Consider the following 26,506-nt stretch of genomic DNA (forward strand, 5'->3'; position numbering starts at 1 on the left):
AAAAGAAGTCTTACAAAAAGGCCATCTTTTTTTTGAATTCGTTGTAATCGACCAAAGATATAATGAATTCCATGACAAAACCAACTTTTAACGAAAACATTTGTTGATAGAGATAAATCCAAAATCGGAGAGGAAGAATTTTATATTCTATCTCCTGGTCTCTTGTTTGTTGGTAGAGATAAACCCAGAATTGGAGAGGAAGAATTTTATATTCTATCTCCTGGTGCAAAGGGAAACTCAAAGTGGGATCTCCACTTAGAGAATCTGGATTGGTTTGAATAATCCTAACTGTCATAAAGTTTGATTACTCAATTCAAAAGTGGACCTTTCGTTCGCAAAATGAATCGAAAGGAGATTTTGGTTGTGGTCCTAACTGTAGTAAGGTTTGACCAAGTGGGAGTTTTAAGACGATCCTAACTGTAAGAAGGTTTGATCGTTTAGTTTGTGGACCTCTCGTTCATTGAAGGAATCGAGAGGGGATTTTGGTTCTGGTCCTAACTATTTAAAGGTTTGACCAGGTGAAGAATTGGAGTAGAATTTAAATAACTTTGATTCATGACGGATTTTGGTGTACCCTTTGTCGATCGATTTGATCGGTGAGTGGTTTTGTGAGGAAAGATTAATTGTGATTAAATCTCATCTCAACAAAAGTAATATGAGGATCTTAATTATTTTTATAACAATTAAGAATAGATTATTCACATAATCAGTTTTCATTTAGAATAATCAACTGATATCGGGTTATCCTGAAATATCCTATACAGGATTCTCTAGGAACTTTCCGTTTTACATAGGTTATCCTGAACGTATTATGGATAATACTTTTTCAGGAACTTCCCATTTATTGGCATCATCAATTTGTTGCCATCCTAAGTAATCAGGCGATATGCACCGTTTGAGTAGACTGTCTCTATCACGAATGGTCCTTTCCATTTAGATTCAAATTTGCCTTTCTTCTTAGAAGTGAGAATCATAGGTCTTCGGACGACGATGACCAAATCTCCTTCTTTAAAACTTCGTTGTCGGACCTTTTTGTCAAAAGCCCGGGAAATTCTAGCTTGATAAAACTCGATCTGTTGTTGAGCTTCCAAGCGTTTCTCATCTAACATCTCTAATTCCTCGAGACGTTTCTGATGACGTTCTTCCGTCGTTATTCCCGTTGTAAGGGCGATACGGAGGGAAGGAATCTGTATTTCTAATGGAAGGACGGCTTCACACCCATATGTTAAAGCATATGGGGTGGTTCCGGCTGGCGTACGGACGGTTGCACGATAAGCCCATAAGGCTTCGCCGAGTTTGTCGTCCCAATCTCGTTTATTGGTTTTCACTAATTTTGCCAGAATTTTGATGATAGTCTTGTTAAAAGCTTCGGCCAATCCGTTAGCTGTAGGATTATAAGCAGTCGACGAAACGTCCTTAATCCCGAATTTACCGCAGAATTTGATAAATGCGTTGCTCACGAACTGAGGACCTTTCGGACCGGGTTGATGTGCACCGCATATCCCATCATGCGCCTCTTTGAGTGCTTGTTCTGCTTCTTTGCCGGATAGACAGCGGAGTAAAAGACCATCATACGATCGTCGATACAACATTTGCGCTGTGGCGTTGTAATAAAATCTTGGCGCTCTTCGCCGAATCGATTCCCTTTCTCTTACATCTTCAGGTAATATACCATGTAAGACGTAGTCGATAATGGGAAAACGCCAATCTCGAACTTCGGGTTCAACTCCAGTTGAGTATACTTCTTTAGCGTTCGAATCGTAGATTGGAACAATAAGCTGGTGAGTCCTCACTGTAATCAATTGTTCTGTTTCGGGAGGTTGAGCCAAGGATACCGACAACGCCGCCAATGCGTCTGCGTATGTATTTTGGAGACGCGGAACGTACTCGATGAAAAATTCTTCAAACGAGCTTGCCACCTCAATGGCCACCTGATGGTATGGAATCAGGTCTTGATTTCTGACTTCATACTCTCCTCGAATCTGATTAACTACCAGTTGAGAATCTCCAAAAGCTTTAAGGTATTCGACCCCCAGTTCTTTGACAAAATTGAGTCCAATTATCAATGCATTGTACTCGGCTACGTTATTAGAGCATGGTTTGGTCAACGAGTATTGTACTCGGCTACGTTATTAGAGCATGGTTTGGTCAACGAGTATGCTCTAGGTAAGACATGCTTTCCCGGGGAAACCAAAACGACCCCCACTCCTGAGGAGATTTTAGAATATCCGGGTGCGCTTGCTACATTGGTTGATCGGGAAGCCCCATCGAAGTACAATTACCACACTTGTTGATGTGAGGTGGTATTAACTTCGTGAGTTTCATCTGGCAGATCGTCGTACAATTCGACTACATCCTTCGTAGGGTTTTCCGCCAGAAGATCGCAAATAGCTCGTCCTTTAACTGATTTTTCAATTCATAGAGGCCGGTTGGGTCATGAATACTCGGATGGGATTTATGTTGGAAATGACATAGACTGTCTGTCCAACCAAATAATGTCGTATTTTCTGAATCGCGAATACCAAGGCGAGGCATTCCTTCTCAATCATCGGATAACGAGACTCAGCTCCTACCAATGTACGACTCAAATAATACACAGCTTGTTCGTGACCGTTATCGTCGTCTTGTGTAAGTAATGTACTTAACGAATGGCTCGTCGCTTTGACATAAATCAAAAACGGTCTGCCTGATTTCGGTGCAACGAGAATAGGTGGATTCGCCAGATATTTCTTAATATCTTCGAATGCCTTTTGGCATGCTTCATCCCAAACGAATGACACACCTTTCTTTGCGAGTTTAGAGAACGGTTGACATTTTCCAGACAGATTTGATATAAACCGACGGATATATGCCAATCGATCTTGCAACCCCCTGAGTTCTTTAAGATTCCTCGGTGGTTGTAATTCATGTATCGCTTTCACTTTATCAGGATCGATATGAATACCTTTTGTGGTGACGACGAATCTAAGAAATTTACCGCTGGACATTCCAAGGAAAGACTTAGTTGGGTTCATCTTTAACTGATGAGTTCTCATCTGGACATTCCAAGGAAAGACTTAGTTGGGTTCATCTTTAACTGATGAGTTCTCATAAGCTCGAACATTATCTTCAGATCGTTAATGTGGTCGTTTTTATCACGACTCTTAATGACCAGGTCATCAACGTAGCATTCGACGGTCTTCCGGAGATACTCTTGAAAGATTTTCGTCATTGCTCGTTGGTATGTAGCACCGTCATTCTTCAAACCGAATGGCATAACAGTATAACAAAAGACACCTAGGGGTGTTCTGAATGCTGTATATTTTTCATCGTCTGGATGCATCTTAATCTGATTATACCCAGAAAATCCATCCATGAATGACATTCTTTCGAACCCGCATGTGTTGTCAATGATGACGTCCGTAATCGGTAGAGGAAAGTCATCTTTGGGGCAGGTCGTATTCAGATCTCTGAAGTCGATACAGATTCTGATTTTTCCGTTCTTTTTAAGGACTGGAACAATATTGGCCAACCATTCAGGATGTTGTTCTTCTCTGACAAAACCCGAATCAATCAACTTCTTGACTTCAGCTTCTATTGCCTCCAAAATTTGCGGACGAAACCGTCTCTGTTGTTGTTTGACGGGTTTAACATCCGGTTTAATATTAAGGCTGTGCATTGCTACCTCTGGATCTAGTCCCGGCATATCTTCGTAATTCCAAGCGAATACGTCGATATATTCTTGAATGAGGGCGATTAATTCCTCTTTTTCATCCGTTGGAAGATCACCGCTGATAAATATAGGCTTTGGGTTAGCTTCGTCACCCATATCAATTTGGACTACTTTATCCTCTGTAGGAGGTTCTCTTTGCTCAAATCGATCACCATATTGGATATTCATGTAATGTGTCCAAGGATCTTCCCAAGTGGGCAACTGATCGTCTTCTTCAATTGTGGAAGGATCAACCGTTGCCATATTTGACATGAGAGTTTTGAACCTTTCCCCAATGCTCACGTCAGAATCCCAAGTTGAAGCGTCTGATGAATGTCCACTCCTATTTATTAGTTGGCTAATAATCTGTTGGCCGTATTCGTCATCAGATGATGAGGCATAACCTAGACCCTTTTATGACCGTAATAATTATCCGGTTTTCCTTTTGGTACATAAGCGGGACGGGGCGGAACCCTGACACCTTGACCAAAATAGAGACCTTCACCAAGCGAGAGGTCATAGCCTTGGTTCGTCATAGACACCTTGACCAAAATAGAGACCTTCACCAAGCGAGAGGTCATAGCCTTGGTTCGTCATATAATCATTTGCTTGTGAACTGTACCGAGAGAAATATCGCCCGGGTTCTTCTTCATCCGAATTAATGTTCAAGAAATGATCTGGAGTAGGGGATGGTTCCCCTTTTCCAAAGACTATCTCTTTTTCACCCCCTGTCTTCGTGGGAAGTATTACAGTTGTTCCGAATGAAGTTTGGAGGTGTTTCGTCGTCGTACAAGACGAACGAAGTGACATATGTAGACTAGGGTCGTCGTACAATTCCTGCATTACATCATCAAGACAACGCGAGTACTCTAACTTATCATTTATTATTTCATCGGCAAGCTACCAGTTACAACTTTCGTCCGACGATTCATCACCGTCAAGATCGATTACAAGAGGTTCAATGTCATTTAGTACAAGACCTTCACTATAATCGAGCCCGGCTTCGGTATCAGCTTCTTCTCCGCTGTCCGTGCCATGGGCCGATGGTTCAGTTTCGGACTCAGCACCATAAAGAAGGGAGTCAGTAAAGTAATTTTCTAACCCCTGGAATGGTTGCTTATCCTCGACCACCGTCTTGACCTCCTCATTAGTGTCAACATACTTAAAACACTGATGGAGGGTGGAGGGAACTATAAGATTACCGTGGATCCATGGACGACCCAACAGTAAGTTATAAGAAGTCTCCGCATCGATCACATAGCAGGTGACTTCAGACTTCAAATCTCCGAGTTGACACTTCACCCGGATTTTTCCCAACGGTCTTGACCCGCTAGTATTGAACCCATAGATAACCGTTCCTGTGGAGGCTAACTTGCTAGCGGGGATTCCGAGGTGGTACATCAACCGAAGTGGCATGATGCTAACAACGGAACCCGGATCGACTTGGTTCCGGTTGACAACGCTCGAACCGATATATCCAGTAAAATATAACAGTCTATCATGCTTTGAATTCCTAACTTGCATGTCTTCTTTTGTGAAAGCAATGCAAGGAAATTTGGTGGCTGCCAGATTGCAATGCTGTACTGATGACTCTGATCCTCCAGGAGTTGGCTTGATCTGAGTGAGGAATACTTCAGAATCAGCCAAAGCTTCTTGTAAAGCTTCTCTAGTTTCTTTCGAGAGGCGCAACAACTCGTATAGCGTGATCCTTGCTAGGATATTAGCCAACTGAGCTATGACATCGAAACGGTATGGTGCGTTCGAGCTTTCCGGTCTATCTTGTCCAATCGGTCGGCTGAAACGAGTCTGCTTCGAAACTTGAACCTCTTTGCGTTGGGATTCCTTCTCTTTTTGCTTAACCGGTTATTGCGGCTTTTCAGCAGCTACTGGAGGAGTTGCAACTACCCCCAGCTCCTTCAGAGTTGTAGCATTTGGGTCAGAGGTTTCAGGATATTTATAATGGTATTCATTCCCACCTCTTGTAGCGAAAACTTCCTGCTCTTCATCAGAAAGTGGTAAAGCTGCTATCTCCTCATCGTTCTTCTCAGGAATCGCCGAGGCTCCATAACATGATTTCTCTTTTCCCTTGCCTTTTGACTTCTTCTTCGACGTGGATGTTGTCCACTGTTCATCTTCAAGCAAATCCGGATGAACCCAAAGGATTTCGCCGTTGGAGGTTATGTGAGATACAAGCCCCTTCTGACGCTGTCCATGAGGGTCATCGTTGATGGTTTGCATTTTTACCTTGGATACTGGTTCGGCTTGAAACCAGGACAAAGGAACCGATCCGAAACTAATAGAGACCGCGTTTGCGCCTACTTTCTTCTCCTTTGGCTTCGGCGTCACAATACCAACATCGATTAATGTTTGTATTTTGTCTTTTAAGACATAACACGTCTTAGTGGGATGGTGGACCCTTCTGTGATATGCACAATATTTCGGGTCATTGATCTTTGTTGCTTCTTCTTGGTTTGTGACCGGTGGAAGCTTGATCTTGTTATTCTCTAACAGGTATTTGAAGATAACCGGAACTTCATCATCTTTGAAAGAGTATTCCTTCGGGAATCTGGGCTCAGAAGGTTTAAACTGCTTCGGAGGCTGTTGATTCTGATTTGGTGCCAACTAGAAGGATGACTGCTGCGGTTGTTGTTGCGGCGGCTGTGTTGTTGCGGCGGCTGTTGTGACGTTTAATGTGCGTCCACAGCGGCTACGGACCCTCTTCCTCTACCTCGAGGATTAAAATTTTGTCTCTGATTATTAGCCGGTGGCTGACCTCTCTCAAAATTCCTTCTCTTGAGAAAGCGTTCAGCTTGCTCACCTCTCACCTTCAATTCTTTCCAAGTTTTAGAGGGCACAACCCCCATGACCTCTAATACATCCAGTGACAAGTTATTGTGACATGTTTGCAAAATAAATTCCTCTGTGAGTGGATCTCTGCAGTTCAATGCTTTGTCCCGGAATCGTTTGACAAAAACATCAACCTACTCCCCATCCTTCTGCTTCTCGTCCAACAACGTGCCAATAGAGACCTCTGTGTCGTCGTCGAAGAAATTGGTGAGGAATAATTCTTCCATATCCTCCCAGCTATTGATACTCCCAGGTTTAAGGCGTCGGTACCAATCGAAGGCAGGCCCGCGGAGGGTTCCTACGAATGACCGGACCATCAGGGCTTCGTTCCCGGATATTGCGCCGAGATGCGACTTGAAATAGATCAAGTGCTGAGTTGTTGACCCCCTGCCATCAAAAGGAGTAAAGTTAATCAAATTAAATTTCTGGGGATAAGGAATCAGGTCCCACTCCCTCGGGTACGGGTATGGAATGCCCGTTTTCTTCACTTCTTGAGCTGTCATCAGAGCGTTGACTTTGCTCTCGAGATCATGCATCTTCTTGTCCTCTTCCTCACTCTTCTTCAAGTAGATCTGTGGAGGTTGAGTGGAAGGCTTGGCCGGACCACTTCCGGAATTGTCTTTATCTGGAGGAGGATCGTCAAGGATAGTCTCATCTTCTTCATTACGCCGGTTGGATTCCGCCTTCTGGCTCGATTCCGGTTGGTGTTGCTGAACCTGCAAATCTCGCATCTGCTGCATAGTCAACTCCATTTCGGTTTTGAATTCAGCTCTAATTTCTTCGCGTTGTTTAGCCAATGCTTCCTGTAGTATGTGAGCCAATTGATCCGGCGTGATTGAAAATGATTCTCTGACTCGCCCAACACTGGACGCGGTATCGTCTGAAGCGACAGCGGAACAAGTGTCTGACTCTTGTAATCTCGTCGTAGGTTGGCTCTTCTTTGTAATCGCGCCATCCTTTGAGAAAGACCCTGCTCAACTCTCCCTCCCGGAGAGAAATCAGGGTCGTGGTTAACTGACCGTTGCTTTCCTTTGTTGGTCATGTTGATAGTGACCTCAGGGAACTCTTCTTGTCGGATTACAGGTTTTTTCTTGTTGAAACGTCTCATTTTGGGTCTTGACGCTTCATTGGACAATCTTTGAAATACGGAGATTCTTGTTGAATTATCTTTAGAGCATCCGCATTCTGTCAGCACCGCCTTAATGAGTCTCTCGCAAGCACAATGAGACTCGTTTTCTCGGACAATCCTTTTTCTTGAATTATTTCTCTGATAGTATAGTTCATCACTATTGTGATTTGAGCAACCTATCTGTGGTTTCTGAACCTTGTTAACATGCACAGGACGACTAGTTGTCGCCACTGAGCGATCCAAGGTTAAATTTTTAAATACACCCCCATGGGGGTGTGGAGTTTTTATAGGTCCTAAACGAGAATGAACTGGTATTCTCTCGTTTTGGACTGGTGCAGTTCTTACAGGAGGGTGTTTACGACCCCCTGCGTAAGAAACCACCAAGGGTTTATTCGCTGGATCTGATTGTTCTTTGACTGGGGCTTTGCCTCGATCGTCAACCGAAGGACCGAGGCGATCCGCCATTATGATCTTGAACTTTGATAAATCTGGACTAACCCATGGTTTTACTGGTGATACATTAAACGGGCCCGGAACGGCTGTTTGTGGCACCTTCGGAACCCAAACTTTACGGTTATTTGGTGGCTTTTCAGACACTGTCTCCTTCTTGATTCCTTGTGTTTGTTGACGAAGAGCGCGAGCGCGGGCGGCCTTCGCCTGACGCCTTTGTATCCGCTCCTTAAGGGTTGAACGGGCCCTTTTGACGAGGGTCCACTCCTCCGTCGTAAGCTGTGCAGAAATATAATTATTTTGCCGTTGAGGCAACTGAGTTATTTTCTGTTTCCTCGACTCTAGGTCCGCATAATAATGGACCCCGTCGGTTTGTTGCATGGCCTTAGCCAATTGACGAGCACGGCGCTGGCGCTGTCTCTGACGAGATCTCGTGTAGAGTCGTTTTGAGCAGAAACGTTGCAGGCAGATTCCTTAGCGACGATCGGGCAAGAATCTTTGCCTGCGGCCTCCGTTGGAATTGCAGACTTGAAAGTTTTCTTAGAAGACGAAATCTTCCTATATTTGCGAGACGAGGAAGATTTTGCAGATGAGGATGACAAATACTCTTCAAACTTCGCTTGATCGAACTCGTATTCGATCTCTTCATTAACAACGATCTTGATCGGTTGCGACACCGCGGCCTCGGCAGCGAGGCCGCTGGCTCCCACTGTGGTCGCCAGTTTGTTTGCGTCAAAAGTTACTTCCATTGATAATTCTATTGAACTTTTATAAGACCTTTTCTACACAACAAAGTAAAAATTACAACTTTTGAGAAACTAACACAAAAATCGTCTATCGATTCTTGTTTTTGTGGGACTTTGCCTGTGCCGGGAACGCTTTGGTTCGTGGACCGCCGAATCACAGATCGTGAAGGGGGTTTACTGATTCTGATTTCGTTTATCAAAGTGAGAACTTGAAATGATATCTTATCAAAGTAAGATAGTCGTTCTTCTTAAAATCAAGTCAAAGCTCAATTTCAAGGAGTCACACGAAAACTCAAATCTACTCTCTCTGCTATGGATTGCTCGAAAATATGCTCGATCCTCGTCAGAAGTGACCCTAGGGGGGTATTTATAGCCTCAGGGGTCTGTAACTGCAAAAACTCAACAACATACTGATTTAGTACGACGAGACAGTGTTTACTGTCTCGGCGGGCGAGACAGTGTTTGCTGTCTCGGCCCGCGAGATAGTAAATGCTGTATCGGAAAAAGCATCTTTTTGGCAGTTTTAGTTTTAACTGCCTTCACACGTTTCAAACTCCGTTATTTTGGTAGTTATTCACGTGATTTTCGCCCACGATGTTTCCCACATCCCTTGGCAGTTAATGGACACGTGTGTGGTGGTTTTCAAGGTGGTTTTGACCATTTCAACACTGTCTCGCTGGCGAGACAGCGAACACTGTCTCGCTGGCGAGACAGCAAACACTGTCTCGCTGGCGAGACAGCAAACACAGTCTCGCTGGCGAGACAGCAAACACAGTCTCGCTGGCGAGACAGCATACACTGTCTCGCTGGCGAGACAGTTCATATATGTCTTAATTTTTATCCAAAGACAGTATGAAGTGATTTTCTGATGATCTTTCTACGTTTGGGATATCTATTAGCATTTTTTGACGCCTACAGTACCATCTGGACAATGTGGACCTGTATCGATCTCCACCACATGCGATATCTCCTCCGTCGGGTCGCTCTCCACCTGATGAGAGCTGGGAAGCTTCAAGATAGAAGCCTCATCAAACGTGACGTCCTTACTCAGCACAATCTTCTTATCAACTGGATCCCAAAGCTTGTATCATTTGACACCACGCTTGAATCCTACAAATATGACCTTCCTAGCTCGAGGTTCTAACTTATCAGTTCTCACATGATAAAATACAGGGCACCCGAATATCTTGAGCTGGTTATAATCTTGTGCTGGCTCTTCCGTCCACATCTCCATAGGGGTCTTCCCCTCAATCGCAAATGAATGCAGCCTATTAATGAGGTGGCTCGCATATGTAAGTGCCTCAGCCCAAAAGATCTTCTCCAAACCACTCTGCGATAATAAGCATCGAATATTCTCCAGTAAAGACCGATTCAATCTCTCTTCCACCCTATTTTACTGTGGTGTATGACTAACTGTGAAGTGTCTCTCTATGCCATCGTCTCTACATAGCTGCTGAAAGGGGTCAGAAGTATACTCACCACCGTTGTCGGATCGTAACGTATTGATCTTTCTCCTAGTCTGCAGTTCTAATCTCTTCTTCCACTCTACAAATATATCTAGGACTTCACTCTTCTTCGTCATGGTGTACACCCAACAACGCCTAGAATAGTCATCAACGAACGTGACGAACTAATGTCGACCACCAAGTGATGTAGTCTTGATGGGACCCCAAACGTCTGTGTGCATATAGTCTAGAATGCCCCTCGTCTGATGAATGGCAGTCCCGAACTTCACCTTCGTCTTCTTACCAAGAACACAATGCTCACAGAACTCAATCTTCCCACTCTTGGCTCCCTTTAATAGCCCCTGCTTGCATAATGCCAGCAGTGACTTTTCACCTGTGTGCCCCAACCTATAGTGCCAAAGTCTACTCATGTCCGCTTCTAAAATAGCCGAAGCAACCTGGTCAATCTCGGTGCTTCCCTTCAGATAATATAAATTCCGATTGCGGACTCTCTTCATCACCACCAATGATCCCTTAGTAACCTTTGCTACAGCGTTTTCGAAAGTCACCTTGAATCCCTTCGCCTCCAAAGCTCCAACTGAGATAAGATTTTTCTTTAGTTGAGGAAAAAATCTCACCTCATTCAACTCATGGACTACTCCATCGTGCATCCTATTTCGCACGATACCTATCCCACAAATGTCACAGGATTGATTATTTTTCATGATAACAACACCCCCATCGACTTTCTCAAAAGATGCAAACCAGTCTCGCCTAGGGGTCACATGATAAGTAGCGCTGGAATCAAGCATCCAATCTGATGCATCCATATGGTTCACCTCCGGAGTAATCAGTAAAGAAAAGCATGAATCATCGCCTTTCGCAATATTTACCTCATTGGCCTTTGGGCCATTTTTCTTACCATTCTCTTTCTCCTTGAGCTTCAGACAGTCTCTCTTCCAATGTCCCTGCTCCTTGTAGAATGTACATTGGTTCTTTGCTAATTGGTGGTGGCTTCTTGACTTTGACCTCCCTCTATTACCACCTTTCGGATATGAGATTCTACCTCTCGTCGACAAGGCCTCTCCTGAAGTGCCAGCACAGAAAGTCTCCTTGTCATTCCTCCTCAAATCGTAATTGGTCAATGCGTTAGTCACTTCACTATAGCTGATAGATTGGTCAATGCGTTAGTCACTTCACTATAGCTGATAGAAGATCTCCCATTTAACAAAGTGAGCACGAAGGTATCATACTCCTCATCCGGTAAGGAGCCCTGATAGAAGATCTCCCATTTAACAAAGTGAGCACGAAGGTATCATACTCCTCATCCGGTAAGGAGCCCAATAAGATAATAGCCTTGTACTCATCTGATATCTTCTCATTAACATTCGCCAAGTCCGACAACAACTTAGTGTAGTTGTTCACATGAGCCGCTAGCGAGGTGCCTCTGGACATCTGAAATTTGAAGAGTCTTAGCAGCAGGTGCAACCTGTTCTCAACACTCTTTGTGAGATACTTATTGTTAAGAATTTCCTATATTTTCATTGCAGACGTCACCCCAATCACATCATATTTCAGCTCCTGTTCCAAACAGGACTTGATCACCCCACAAACATTCCTATTCATCTTCTCCCATACCGCCTCTTCATATTTAGGTGATCTCTCGTGGACCATGATGGTCTCTTCCAGATTCTGAGAATTGAGCGCATCTTGTACGTCGCTCATCCACAAAATAAAGTTGATTTTGCCATCATACTTCACCACACTAATCTTAGTGTTCTGAAAACCAACTTGTATTATACTCGCCATCGACTTGCTGCTTTCACCTTCTTCTCTCATTGCAAACTAACTCCAAATTATAAAGAAATAATAAATTTGATAGAAATTAGGAACAACCCAATTGAAACCTAGATCGGATTCTAAATAGATCTCCTATCCACACGAGGAAATCGAAATCTCTAACGGCAACTCCTAATGCTATCTCCACCGAAACCTAGAACTTCAAGAACTAAGCTTCACACAAGAATCTTTCTTCACCAAACTCCAAAACCCTAAATCTGAAATCTGGGCTCTGATACCACTTGTTACGTGCAACGGAAATTTCGACAGCACTTCGGCAGCACAATAAGAGAGTCAGGTCGCAATAGGAAATCCTGTTTCACAAAGAAAACAGGAACTTTAAGCAAAATATCTTAACCAAGTGAGATATCAGCTCTTCCTCTCATCAGTTCTAGGACTGACCTATCGAGGGAACCTAAAAGCTATTACAAATCACACAAATAGCAAGACAATCAATTTTACGTGGTTCGGCAAATTACCTACGTCCACGGGGTAAGGAGGGGGAGATCTACTACTAGAAGGAGAGAATACTGTAGGCTGTCTAAAAATAATAATAGATAGATGATTCCCTATAAAACACCGATGATGGAAGTTACAATCTGACGACTTCCAGAAGGCTACAATTTAAAGATTTTCACATATCAAAGAGCTAAAGTAAAGATTACAAAACGACGATCTTTTGCAACGCTCTGACAGAAAGAGGTTACAAATCAACGATCTCTTCAAACCAAGATGTGGAAGTCCTCCCCGCGTACCATCGTCAAGATACAATACCAACACAGCTTCAACCGCTGCAGACACGAATGCATCTTCTTATGTGAGATGATTGATCTTGATGGCTGTGACAACAACATGACTAATATTATATTAGCAACTATTAGAGATGCTGATGAGCAATGTAATGATATTCGACACACTGAGGAGCACATGGTTAAACCATGCAAAGAAATCTTAGTGGAGATCGTGACCTGCAGTTGATAGAGCGTTATTGAGATACCGCAATCCATCACAAATGGCCTGAATAGGACCTTCTCGAATGGTCATTGGTGTCATCCATATATAAAGACAGAGAAGCTCAAACGCAGCTCCAATCGCTGCCAAGCACAGCTCCAATCACTGCCAAGCACAGTTCGAATGCAGTTCTAATCGCTGCCAAGCACAGCTCGAATGCAGGTCCATCGCTGCCCAACGCAGCTCATCAACCGCTGCTCAAACGCAGCTCATCAACCGCTGCTCAAACGCAACTCATCATCGCTGCTCAAACGCAGCTCATCAACCGCTGCTCAAACGCAGCTCATCATCGCTGCTCAAACGCAGCTCATCATCGCTGTCCAACGCAGCTCTAACCGACGTCGAACGCAGCTCTATACTACTGCCAAACGCACCTTCAAACATCGAAGAACGCAGCTCAATATCGCTGCAGAACGCACCTCCAGATGCTGCATTCAAACACAGAATTTATGCCAGAACGCATGTCAAAAATCTGACCTGTTCAAACACGATCCAGGCAGTTTCACGATTTGAGGAGTGGCTTACGTGGGTTGTTACACCCGATTAATGGGGTAACTAAACCCCCATTTAGGAGCAGATTATGGGAGCAGTTACACCCCTAATCCCCCTATAAATATCAACAAACTCAACAGATTTAGGATCTCTTTTTGATGGCTTAGATCGGATTTTTGATAATCAGATCGAGGGACGAGATATCATTGGAGATCAGATTTTCTTTGATGGCTTAGATCGGATTTTTGATAATCAGATCGAGGGACGAGATATCATTGGAGATCAGATTTTCTAGAGAGAATCTTAGAGAGAGAGTTGGAGAATTAACTCTTTATACAGTCTGGGGAATCAACATCCATTGAGGAATCCAAACGTTAGATACTTGGCTTATTAACCGAATCATTTTTGGTTCAAACAACTCTTTTTATCAGAGTTCGTTATTCGTTCTGAATCACAAAACTCGTCAAGAGTTATCAACCAGACAAGATCGTTGTTCCAGTGAGCATAGATATTCGGATCGTCAACGAGAAGCAAACTCGACGCGAGCATTCGAGGGAGGCATCTCATCGCCACCGTGAAGAACCCAGAATTAAACAAAAGAGAGAATCAGATCATTCTCTTCTCTTTTGTAATCAGGAATTCAAATTGTAATCGAGAGTAGAGAGAGTTGTAATCATTCTTTTTCTAAACAGTTAGAGAGAATAAAGTCAAACGTAATTCTTTCATTCATTTTCTTATTGCAAAATTTCCGACAAACAAAAGATGGCGACTCTGCTGGGGACTAGCTTCTCTGACGAGGAAGTAGTGGCGCAATCCGATGTTCACCTCACTGGAACAACCGTCGAAACTCTTGTTGTGGAGTTTGACCAAGCCAAGTACGAGGAGGCTCTCTCCTCTGGATCGCTTAGCCCCAAGGCTAGGCGAGATGCCTGTCAGAACTCTAAAGAGGTTTTAACTGCTGTTGAGACGCCAAAGAAAGCCCTCTCCTTTGGCCAAAGCCTCAAACTTGCTCTGCAAACTGAAGATCCCGCACCCGTTTTAACACAGCGTGTACTGGGTTATAAGAGGCCTATGACAGAGAAAGGCCTAATCAACGCCGATAACGCTGCTGCTAAAGCTTTGAAACAAGCCAAGAAAAACGCCGCTCGAAGACGGAGAAGATCCATCCGACGAGCACATCTCCGAGAAAATCAATCCTTGGTCCAACGCAAGGATTGCATTTCCGAAGCTCTGCCTAAGCATTGCGTTCATACTCCAGAATGCACACTTCGAGGTAATGAATCCAACTATGAACCTCGGGTGATTCAACTTAAACGCGACCCTCAGTGGTGCATTGTCTAATCAAAACACAGCCCAGCTAAGGGAAAACAGACGACTCATGAGTGCGTCCAAACAAAACAAGACCTTAAGGGGTCTGTTTCATCGACTGAACGCAGGCCAAGGCCTGGTGTTTATAAATCACAACGCGACCCTCGCACTTCGCTTCCTGAATACGATGTGGTCCGCCAAGTTAAAAAGAATCGAAGTGGACTCAAGATTCACGTCCACCAAGAACCAGTCTCGCCCCCTCAGAAACAGAGAGTCCTATCTCCGATGAAGAGTCAATCTCAAAGCCCCGACTTGCGAGAGTTACTCTCTAGAAGAAAACCAATACAACAGGCAAATCATTCCTGCCATTGTGAGAGGATTATTTCAGCAGTCCTCTCCGAGTGCCAATGTTGCGCACCTGACCCCCGACAATCGGTGTTCGACAGATTGGCGGGTGTCGTCAGACCTACCAAGAGACAACGCCATCATAAGAAGAAAGATTCTGAAGCCGAGTATCCTCAGGTTACTATCAACATGATCGGCAGAGGGAAGATCTCGTATCCTAGTTCCGATGAATCAGAAAGGAGCTATTCCCCGACGGTTCGAGAAATTTGTGACGAGTTCGAAGGGGTGTATCGGCATACTCGGTCACGGACCGGAGCTATACGACCGGTTAATTATCAAAAGTTAGCCAAAGGGATTACGACGAGTGATGAACATTCGGCAATAGCTGAATCTCAATCTTCAAGCTCTGTTGGAGCACAAAAAGTTTCTGTTTACATGACGGGAAACCCCGAAGACATAGCCAAAAGGGTGGACGAACATCATGTCATGCTACAGGCGCAACAGGAGACACTTCTCCAATTAAAGGACATGTTGGCCCAGGTTCTGGCAGAAAAGGCCAAAAACTTGAATCTTCCCGGAAGACAACATCAAAGGGAAAGCAAAAAGTACACGAACATGCAGATCGTGAGACTCACAACCTGGGATCCTCTTCTGAAGGCGAGAAGGAGGTGGAAAAAGAGCTATATCCTCAGTACTGGAGATGTAGTGTCAAACGACGCCATTCTGACCCGGCTATTCATCGGTACCCTCAAAGGTGTCGCCTTTGAATGGTTTATGAAGCTGCCTGCTGGATCTATTCAGAAATGGGTAGATTTGGAAAGGCTTTTCTTGGCCAGATTCTTTGAAGACGACACAGATGTCTCAGTCCCAACTCTTCTCGCAACTAAACAGAAGAAAGGAGAGTCTATCAAGACCTATGTCGAAAGGTTCCGCAGCATGGCATTGCGATGCCCATCAGGTATGACTCAATCAACTTTGGTTGAAACTTGCAGGCACAACTAGCAGACCCAGCTCCTTGCTCAGATGGGGGTAGCAGAATGTCGCTCCTGGAGACAACTGGTGTCGCAAGGGGAGCAAGCTGAAGAGATTGTCGCTCGGGTCAAAGCTGAAGAAGAACCACAACCCAAGCCGCAGCAGCAACACAATCAGAACAACGCCCAGCGATCTAAGGGAAAAGATACTTTAGCAGCTGATTATACACAAGTACCACCGCCTACTAAGCAAGGCAAGACACCCAATCAGCAAAGAGCGCCCAAGCAGTATTCGTTCAAAGAAGAGCATGTGGACACTCTATTCCAACTACTTCGGAAGAACAATAAATTGCAGCTCCCTGAAATCAGAAAACCAGATGAAGCAGGAAAGGTAGATGACCCCAATTACTGTCGCTATCATAGGTTCTTGGGACATCCTACTAGAAAGTGCTATGTCTTCAAAGTCATCTTGCAAAATTTAGTGAACGCTAACGTACTTACTCTGAAGCCGGAACAGAAGACTGTATCTACTAACCTGATTGCGGTCCAGTTCGGTGACTTCCCTCCTGTAGCTGCTGCAGATGGTGTCATTCCCGTCCATAAAGGGGAAATGCACTTGAAGAACACTGACTTAAATAATCAGAAGGACAGGGGGTTGGTACCCCTTACTATTCCAAAGGGAGAGATCATGTGGGTCCATCCTGACCTAATTGAAGATCAGCAATGGACAAACACCTCGTTCAGGCAAAAAAGAGGCAAGGCTAAGTCATCCAACATGATTAGCCCCTCTGTTAATGAGAATAATGACCATCTCAAACCTCTCACCGACTCAGAAGAAGAGAGGATCGTCCTAGCAGCATACCCAGGAGGTAACCCCGGTACTCGGTCGGGGAAAACTTATTTGAGGGATTATGACCAGAACGCTCAAGAAGCTGAAGAACAGCCCCAAGACGCTGGGGGTTCTGTGCCAAAGAAGCCGGTTGATAAAGGGAAGCAAAAAGAGCTCCGGTTCAACAAAAATCTTCACCAAGATCTTGGCGAAACAAATGCCCCTTACCAATTTAATGTAATGGCACAGTTGGCCAACATACCGGCCAGGATCACCCTTTACGAGCTCTTGAAGTTGTCCAAAGCCACCAGAGAAGCTCTGATTGAAGCTTTGAAGAACACGGAGAGCTTCATTACCCAAGTTACTCCAAATCCCGAAGCATCTAAAGATCAATCCTGTCTGCAGTGTTTACAAGCAGTCAGAAGCCTGCCCTGCATATCATTCACTCAGGAAGATATGCAAGTGAAACATAAACATGACAGACCCCTGTATTACACAGGATATATCGGGTCATCAGAAATCAGCCGCGTTCAGGTCGACCCAGGCTCGGCACTTAGCATCATGCCATACAGAGTTATGCAAGTTTTAGGGATTCCCATGCATCGGTTGCACGCTACCCAAACTACTATCTTCGGATTCAATGCTAACAGCACTCGGCCTATGGGAAAGATCAAGCTCAGATGTCAAATCGGAGATCTCAGATCCGAAGTGGCTTGTTACATTATAGATGCAGACACATCCTATAATCTGTTATTAGGATGACCATGGATTCACGCAAATCGTGTTGTCCCATCTACATTGCATCAAGTCATGAAGTATGTCAATGATGAAGACGAAGTTCGAACCCTGATTGCGGAGAAATACCCCTTCAAGGGAGTGGAAAATTTCCACACCGATTCAGTCTTCTACTCAGAGTCACAAGAGGAAGAAGACGTCGACAGTGGTAATGAGGCAGATGTCGACCCAGACCCGGAAGGGAATTGCCCATGGGAGCTGAACTTTAATGTAATTGGTCCAGTCGAGAACAATAATAATGTACCGAGTGAGGGCGAGTGGTGCATTAATGAAGATTTTATTTTGGCGTACTTGTCGGATGAATCTTTTAAAGTTGGACAAATAGAGAATAATCATAATACAGGTACCAGCTCATAGCATACATTGCGTGCAGAAGCATGCCTCACATTGCCAATTAAGTCATCCTTCACCTCCGATGAAGAAGTAGAAGATGCACAAAAGGCTTTCTTCGAAGTCCCGTCTAAAAAGAAAGGGCAAAAGACAATCTGTCTCGGTAAAGTTAAACCCACACCACTCCGACGAGGAAGCTCGGAAGAAGATGATGGTGTCCCTCAATTTCATTACCATGAGCCCAATGCTATACATTTAATGAAAAGAATGGGATATAACTTTAATGAAAAGCAAGGCTTAAACTTCAGGAGAGGAAGGCGAACACCAATTCGGATGTCTCTCACTCCCGAAGGAAAACCTCCGGACTATTATCAAAAAACCGGAAGAGGCGTAGGTTATGTCACGACTCCGTCAGCCTCGGAAAATGAAATCAATAACTACCTGCGTCACGACCATTCATCCGAAACATCTTCTTGCGAATCCGACATCAGTGTTGGGCCTTTCTTTAAAAGCCTAACTGTGAACATGATTTCGACCAATCATCCAGATGAAGACGCAGGGGGTGATGAAGAGTTAGTCGAATCAACCGATGATCCTTGGATCAAACGTCTTAACATCCTGTGGGATATGCGCTTCGAACAACGCGAACCACCCACTGAAGATAAAGTGATTCAGGTCAACATGGGAGATGAATCTAACCCTAAGCCTATTTTCATAGCTGAAGACTTATCATCATCCGAAAAAGAAGATCTTATATCTCTCATCCGAGAATATATAGATGTCTTTGCTTGGAATATGAAGACATGCCTGGTCTTGACCCAAAAGTGGCCATGCATCGTCTCAACATCGATCCGGATGCCAAACCTGTTAAACAACAGCAACGTCGGTTTCGTCCAGAGATCATGGAATCAATTGAGTCAGAAGTTAAAAAGCCCATATATTCGGGTTTCATTAGGGAAGAGCAACATCCCGACTGGGTGGCTAACATCGTCCCAGTGCCCAAGAAGAACGGTAAAGTCCGGATATGCATTGACTTCCGTGACCTTAATGCAGCTTGTCCAAAAGATGAGTTTCCGCTTCCTATCACCGACGTCATGATCGATAACACCTGTGGATATGAAAGGATGTCTTTCATGGACGGGTTTTTCGGGTACAATCAGATCAAGATGCACCCAGAAGACGAAAAGCATACCGCTTTTAGAACACCATTGGGGGTATATTGCTATACAGTGATGCCATTCGGCCTGAAAAACGCGGGTGCAACTTATCAACGTGCAATGAATGTCATCTTTCACGAGCACCTACGTAAGAAAATTGAGTGCTATGTTGACGATATAGCGGTAAAAAGCCAACACAAAGATGATCATCTTACAGACTTGAAGACAATGTTCGATATCATGCGAGCACATCAATTGAAGATGAACCCGACAAAATCATTCCTCTAACAACAATTATTAATGGTATATTTATTCATGTAAAATAGATAATGAGGGTATAAAATTGTAATAAAAATGTGACTATCAAATATACCTTACTCAACCGCCAGTTCTTGTGGCCCCAATATCAGGAAAACCGTTCCTGCTGTACGTGAGAGCCATGGAACATTCGCTTGGAGCTCTGTTGGCCCAGAATAACGATCAGGGTCAAGAGCAAGCCATCTATTACCTAAGCAGGACTATGATGGGAGCCGAACACCGATACAATCCAGTTGAAAAAGAATGTCTCGCTTTGGTATTCGCGGTTCAAAAGATGCGACACTACCTAGTGGGACAAACAATTCACGTCATCTCTAAAGTGAATCCCTTGAGAGTTCTGATGACGAAACCGTCATCTCTAAATTGCCGGCTCGCAAAGTGGGCCATTCTCTTGTCACAATATGATATGCAGTTTATGCCCCCAAAAGACAGTCAAGGGTCAAGCATTGGCAGATTTCTTAGCTGATCACCCAGTGTCAGGGACATCTAAGTTGTATGAAGAGTTGCCTGATGAAGTCGCTGAAACTTGCATTACTCAAGAAACCACGCATGTGTGGAAATTATTCTTCGACGGGGCATCTAGAGCAAACCCTCACGGAGCAATCACTGCAGGAGTGGGGGTCGTACTCGTTTCTCCGAACAGTCACGTAATCCCAATGGGGTTCTCCCTAATCGAACCATGCACCAACAATGTAGCCGAGTATAATGCTCTACTATTAGGAATGCAATTTGCCGAAGAACTTAATGTTCAGCACCTCGAAGCTTACGGTGACTCTCAGCTCATCGTTAACCAAGTCCGAGGGGAATACGAAGTACGGCATGAGGATCTTATCCCGTATCATATCGCAGTGCTAAAGCAAGCTGAGAAGTTTAAAGGTTTCTTTATCGGATACATTCCACGAACTCAGAATGCTTACGCAGACGCTTTAGCCTCGCTGGCAACTTCATTAGCGTTACCTCCAGGGGCTGAAACTACAATCTCGGTTACAGGACGCGAGTTATACTGCTTCAAGATTCCTATGGAGGAAAGCTTCGATGAGACAATGACAAGGGAAGTCTGTACAACCTCGATGGAGTTTGAAGCTAGAGATTGGCGATTCCCGTATATCGACTATGCCATATACGGAATATTGCCTGATGACCCTAAGGAAGCGGCCACTATCAAACGAAAGGCCCTCCAGTTCTATTATGATGCGGTTTCTCGAACCCTATATCGTAAATCACACGACGAAGTTTTGCTTCGATGTCTCTCTCGAAAGGAAGCGAAGGAGGCCCTTAAAGAAGCTCACGACGGAATGTGCGGGGCTCATCAGCCCGGAGCTAAATTAGGAGATCGTCTTCGACGAATTGGCTATTATTGGCCAAAGATGTTTTCAGACGCAGTCGACTATGCTAAACGCTGTCACGCATGCCAAATTCATGGAGATTTTATCCATCAAGCGCCAGGAAATTTACATCCTACATCTGCAACTTGGCCGTTTGAGATGTGGGGCATGGATATTGTGGGACCAATTTCTCCTCCGACTTCCAAAGGACACCGGTTCATTCTGGCCGTGACCGACTATTTCTCCAAATGGGCAGAAGCAATCCCGTTGAAAGAAGTCAAGACTTCGAATGTGATCAAGTTCATTAAACATCACGTTGTCTATCGCTTTGGAGTCCCGAGACGAATAGTTCACGACAACGGAACACAATTCGTTAGCTTTGGATTTCAGAGATTCTGTGATAAATTGCGCATCCAAAGCGTCGCATCTACGGCATACTATCCGGTATATCGCTTTGGAGTCCTGAGACGAAAAGTTCACGACAACGGGACACAATTCGTTAGCTTTGGATTTCAGAGATTCTGTGATAAATTTCGCATCCAAAGTGTCGCATCTACGGCATACTATCCGCCAGCAAATGGTCTTGCGGAAGCTTTCAACAAAACCATAGTAAAGCTTCTCAAAAAGTTTGTTTCCAAAAGCCGACGTGATTGGGACGAAAGACTTGGCGAGTGTTTGTGGGCCTACCGAACAACAGTGAGGACCTCTACCAGAGCTACGCCATTCTCCTTAGTATACGGCTGTGAAGCTGTATTACCACTTGAGATTCAGATCCCTTCTCTGAGAGTCGCGGTCACAACTGGACTGACAGACGAAGAGAAACACCAACGACGCTTACAGGAACTCGAAGCTTTAGACGACAAGAGACTCCAAGCTCAACAACAGATTGAACTATATCAAGCTCGTATTTCCAAAGCCTACAACAAAAAGGTTAAGGAACGGATTTTCAAGAAGGGCGATCTGGTTTTGGTCAATCGACGACCCATGGTGATGACTCATAAAACTAAAGGGAAGTTTAACCCTAAATGGGAAGGGCCTTTTGTCGTTGAGACAGTCTATTCCAACGGAGCTTACCGTCTCATCAATAAGAAAGGCGACAGACTTATGATGCCAATTAATGGGAAGTTTCTTAAGAAATATTACCCGTAAGCTGCAAGTCTCTTGAGTTTAGCTGGGGGTTGCTTATCAAATGTTCGTTTGAGTAAAGAAGTTCTCCTACTTTGTATGTCGTCAAGTTAACATTACACCTCTGACGATTTAAGTTATTGAGAATCATTATAATAAAAGAATTTTCCAAAGTCTTTCAGATAGCTATCAGCATAATCTGTTTGGTGAAAAAGTCCCAATTTTGACTGCGTTCAGTCCTCTTGAATGCAAGTCCTATGGCTGCGTTCAAAACAAGTCTACAGCTGCGTTTCAAGTCCCACGACTGCAAGACCTGACTGCGTTCAGTCCTCTTGAACGCAAGTCCTTTGACTGCTCCCACGACTGCAAGACCTGACTGCGTTCAGTCCTCTTGAACGCAAGTCCTTTGACTGCGTTCAGTCCTGTTTGTGGAAAATTTTGTAATAAAAAGAAACGAAGGAAAATTGATTTGTATTCCTTTAATCTCAGTTACAATTGGATTTCCTGATTACAAAAGAGAAGAGAATGATCTGGATCCTCTCCTTTGTTTAATTCTGGGTTCTTCACGGTGGCGATGAGATGCCTCCCTCGAATGCTCGCGTCGAGTTTGCTCTCCGTTGACGATCCGAATGTCTCAATTCACTGGAACATGGTCTTCTCCTCACGATTTGACGTTGTGGAGAACTCTGAACGAGTTTAAAACTCTATGAAAGAGTTGATTTAACCGAAAGTCGGTTATAAGCCAAGGATGAAGAAGATCTTGTTGCCGATCTCCAAAGCTCCAACCGAAGGATGAAGGATCCTCTTTTCGCTGCCAAGAAGTTCCAACCGACCGCCTCGAAAGATCCAGCCCTGATCTGATTATCAAAAATCCGATCCTTAACTCTGTTGAGTTTGTTGTTATTTATAGGGGATTAAGGGGTGTAACCACCTCCTTAATTCGCTCCTAAGTGGGGCTAATGGGATGTAACCGCCCCTTAAATCACTCCTGAGTGGAGTTGTGATCCCCTCAGATCGTGAGAAATGGTTTTGGAACTGTTCAGCTCGTGTTTGAACGAGTCAAACGCAGATCCTGCATTCTGGCATGAATTCTGTGTCCAAACGCAGTGTCTGGAAGCTTGAACGCAGTGATTGGAAGCTGCGTTTGCAGCGGATGAAAGCTGCGTTTGGCAGCGGTATAGAGCTGCGTTGGGCAGCGCTTGGAGCTGCATTGGGTAGCGTCGGGCGACGAATAGAGCTGCGTTGTGCAGCGATGTTGAGCTGCGTTGTGCAGCGACGTTGAGCTGCGTCGGGCAGCGAATAGAGCTGCGTCCAGTGGCGATTTAAGCTGCGTTTGCAACTTTTGGAGCTGCATTTGAGCTGCGTTCGTGGCTATGAACGTGGCGCATCTTGATGCTGGTACGTGGGGAGGACTTCCACGTCTTGATTTGAAGAGACCATTGATTTGTAGTCTCTTTCTGTCGAAGCGTTGCAAAGATCGTTATTTTGTAATCTTTGCTTTAGCTCTCTGATATGTGAGAGTCGTCAGATTGTAACTCCCGATGTTGATTATGAATGCTGTTGAATTAGAGCTTTCATCAGTTGTCGTGAAGGTCGTCAGATTATAACCTTCAGCGATCTATGTGAAAGTCTTCAAATTGTAGTCTTCTGGAAGTCGTCAGATTGTAACTTCCATCATCGGTGTTTTGATGGGGATCAGCTATCTATTGTGATTTTTTTGACAGCCTACAGAACCCCCTCCAAAGTTTTCGAAAGTTCGCGGTTGACTGGGACGAATTTTCAGAATACTTTGGATCTCAACTCTGATCTTGGAGCTGTTGATTCCTTGTGGTAAAGGATTTGTTCTCTGCACTTGCTTCGAAGGCATCATGGTTGAAGGGATTTGCCACGTAGGACCTGTGCGAAGGTATGCGCCATAATCCTGCTTCTGGAATGTAGGGGTGGACACTGCATTTTGAACTTGAGATGCGGGTCTCACCCTTGCATGTTGAATTTGGAACACGGGTGTGACCTCGGCGTTCGGTTTTTGCATCGTGGGTCTGACCTCAACGTTTTGACTTAAGACATGGAAGTGGCTTCCGTGCATTTTTGACTAAGTCTTTGAGACTTGTCTTTGGCTCATCTGTTTTAAGTCTCGGCTCACATCCATTAAGCTGATGGACCTGCAAACGTGCATAGGATTTTTGGCAAACCCTCAGCCATCAACGGATTTGATAAGCCTTTACCGACTACCGTTTGAGTCGGGCTAGCATGTGGATTGTCTAAGTCCGTTCCACATGTAACGTTGTGCTAAGAGAATGAACCCTCTTAGACTTGATGCTATGATTTTGAATACATAGACTTTGTCATTTTTACGGAAAAAGACTAACCGGCAACGCGTGTTAGGCGTAGGCTTATCTCTAATTAGGGATCGAGATAAAGTCCCCCATGCGTGTGAGGCATGGAAACTTGCTATTCTTGTTGAAAAATGATTAACAAGTTCATTGGGGGGTTTGACTGTTAGGGGTGTGATGTTAACCTAACAGTATTTTATGGACCTATCGCTCTATTGAGGAGAGTCGATAAGTGGATTTTTTCAGAGGTATTTGATATTAACGTGATAAGATTGTGTTGCGATTGGAGCAACTTTGTGGACTTATCATCCTATTGAAGAGGATTGATAAGTGGATTGTCAGAGGTTTGGTGTTAACATGACGAGAATTTGTTGCGATCGGAGCAACTTTATGAAGAAGATTGATAAGTGGGTTTTGTCAGGTTTAGTGTTAACGTGACAGGATTTGTGTTGCGATTAGAGCAACTTTGTGGACTTATCATCCTATTGACGAGGATTGATAAGTTGGTTTTTGTCAGAGGTGTGATGTTAACGTGACAGGAGAATGTTGCGATCGGAGCAACTTTGAGGACTTATCATCCTATTGACGAGGATTGATAAGTGGATTTTGTCAGAGGTTTAGTGTTAACGTGACATGATTTGTGTTGCGATTGGAGCAACTTTATGGGCTTATCATCTTATTAAAGAAGATTGACAAGTGGATTTTGTCAGAGGTGTGATATTAACGTGACAGGAAGATGTGTTGCGATGAGAGCAACTTTGTGGACTTATCATCCTATTGACGATGATTGATAAGTGAATTTGCCAGAGGTTTAGTGTTAACATGACGGGATTTGTGTTGCGATTGGAGTAACTTTGTGGACTTATCATCCTATTGACGAGGATTGATAAGTGGGTTTTGTCAGAGGTTTAGTGTTAACGTGACAGGATTTGTGTACTTGTGATTTGAACAAGATTTTGGGGACTAGCGTCTCGCTGGGGAGAATTGCTAAATGAGTAATTTTGAGGACCTATCATTCTATTGACAAGGATTGATAAGTTGATTTTCAGAGGTGTATTGTTAACGTGACAAATTGGGAGTGATGCAAGCTGCATTCATACTCTGTGGGGTGATGATCGTCAGAAGTATAATATTAACTCGACGATGTAAAAGATTCGTTACTCTTAATCCAGTGGATTCTAAGTAACCAACCCCCAGTCTTGATTAAGACTTAGCAGGGGAATAAGAAGAAGTAGATAAGGCACATCACGTAGTGGGACACTATCCATGAAGTCGGAACAGAGGCACATCACCTGGTAGGCCATTATCTGATGAGTTTAACTATCAGAGGTAACTGTTAACATGATAGTTTTGTAGACCCGCCATCCTACTTGAAGAGGATTGGTGGGGGAATTTGGAGGAAAAGGACTATCAGAGGTGACGGTTAACGTGATAGTTTTGGTGGACCCTCCATCCTACTTGAAGAGGATTGGTGGGGGAATTTGGTAAAACTAGACTATCAGAGGTGACGGTTAACGTGATAGTTTTGGTGGACCCGCCATCCTACTTGAAGAGGATTGGTGGGGGAATTTGGAGAAAAAGGACTATCAGAGGTGACGGTTGGTCTCTACCAGTGTGGACTATGTCATTCCCGACGAACATCGCAGAGCCATGTTTCGAAACCTCTTGACGAAGGCTTTGACGGACTCCCTCTTCTTCTGCTTAGTGGCGAGAAGGGTATGAATGGAGACTTCTGTATCATCTTCAAAGAATCTTGACAGGAAGAGTCTCTCTAGATCTGTCCACTTTTGGATACATCCCACAGGAAGTTTCCTGAACCATTCAAAGGCAACTCCCTTGAGGGTGCCAATGAACAATCGAGCCAGTATGGCATTGTTTGATATCACATTCCCAGTCTGTGACTTGAAATGATAGATATGTTGGTTTGGTGATCCCGTGCCGTCAAAAGTTTGTAGCGTCGGGACTTCGAATTTTGGAGGATAAGGGGCTGCATCCCATTCGGCAGGATAGGGTCTGACAA

Source organism: Asparagus officinalis, chromosome 8 (assembly GCF_001876935.1).
Source record: "Asparagus officinalis chromosome 8, Aspof.V1, whole genome shotgun sequence".
Classification (NCBI taxonomy): Eukaryota; Viridiplantae; Streptophyta; class Magnoliopsida; order Asparagales; family Asparagaceae; genus Asparagus; species Asparagus officinalis.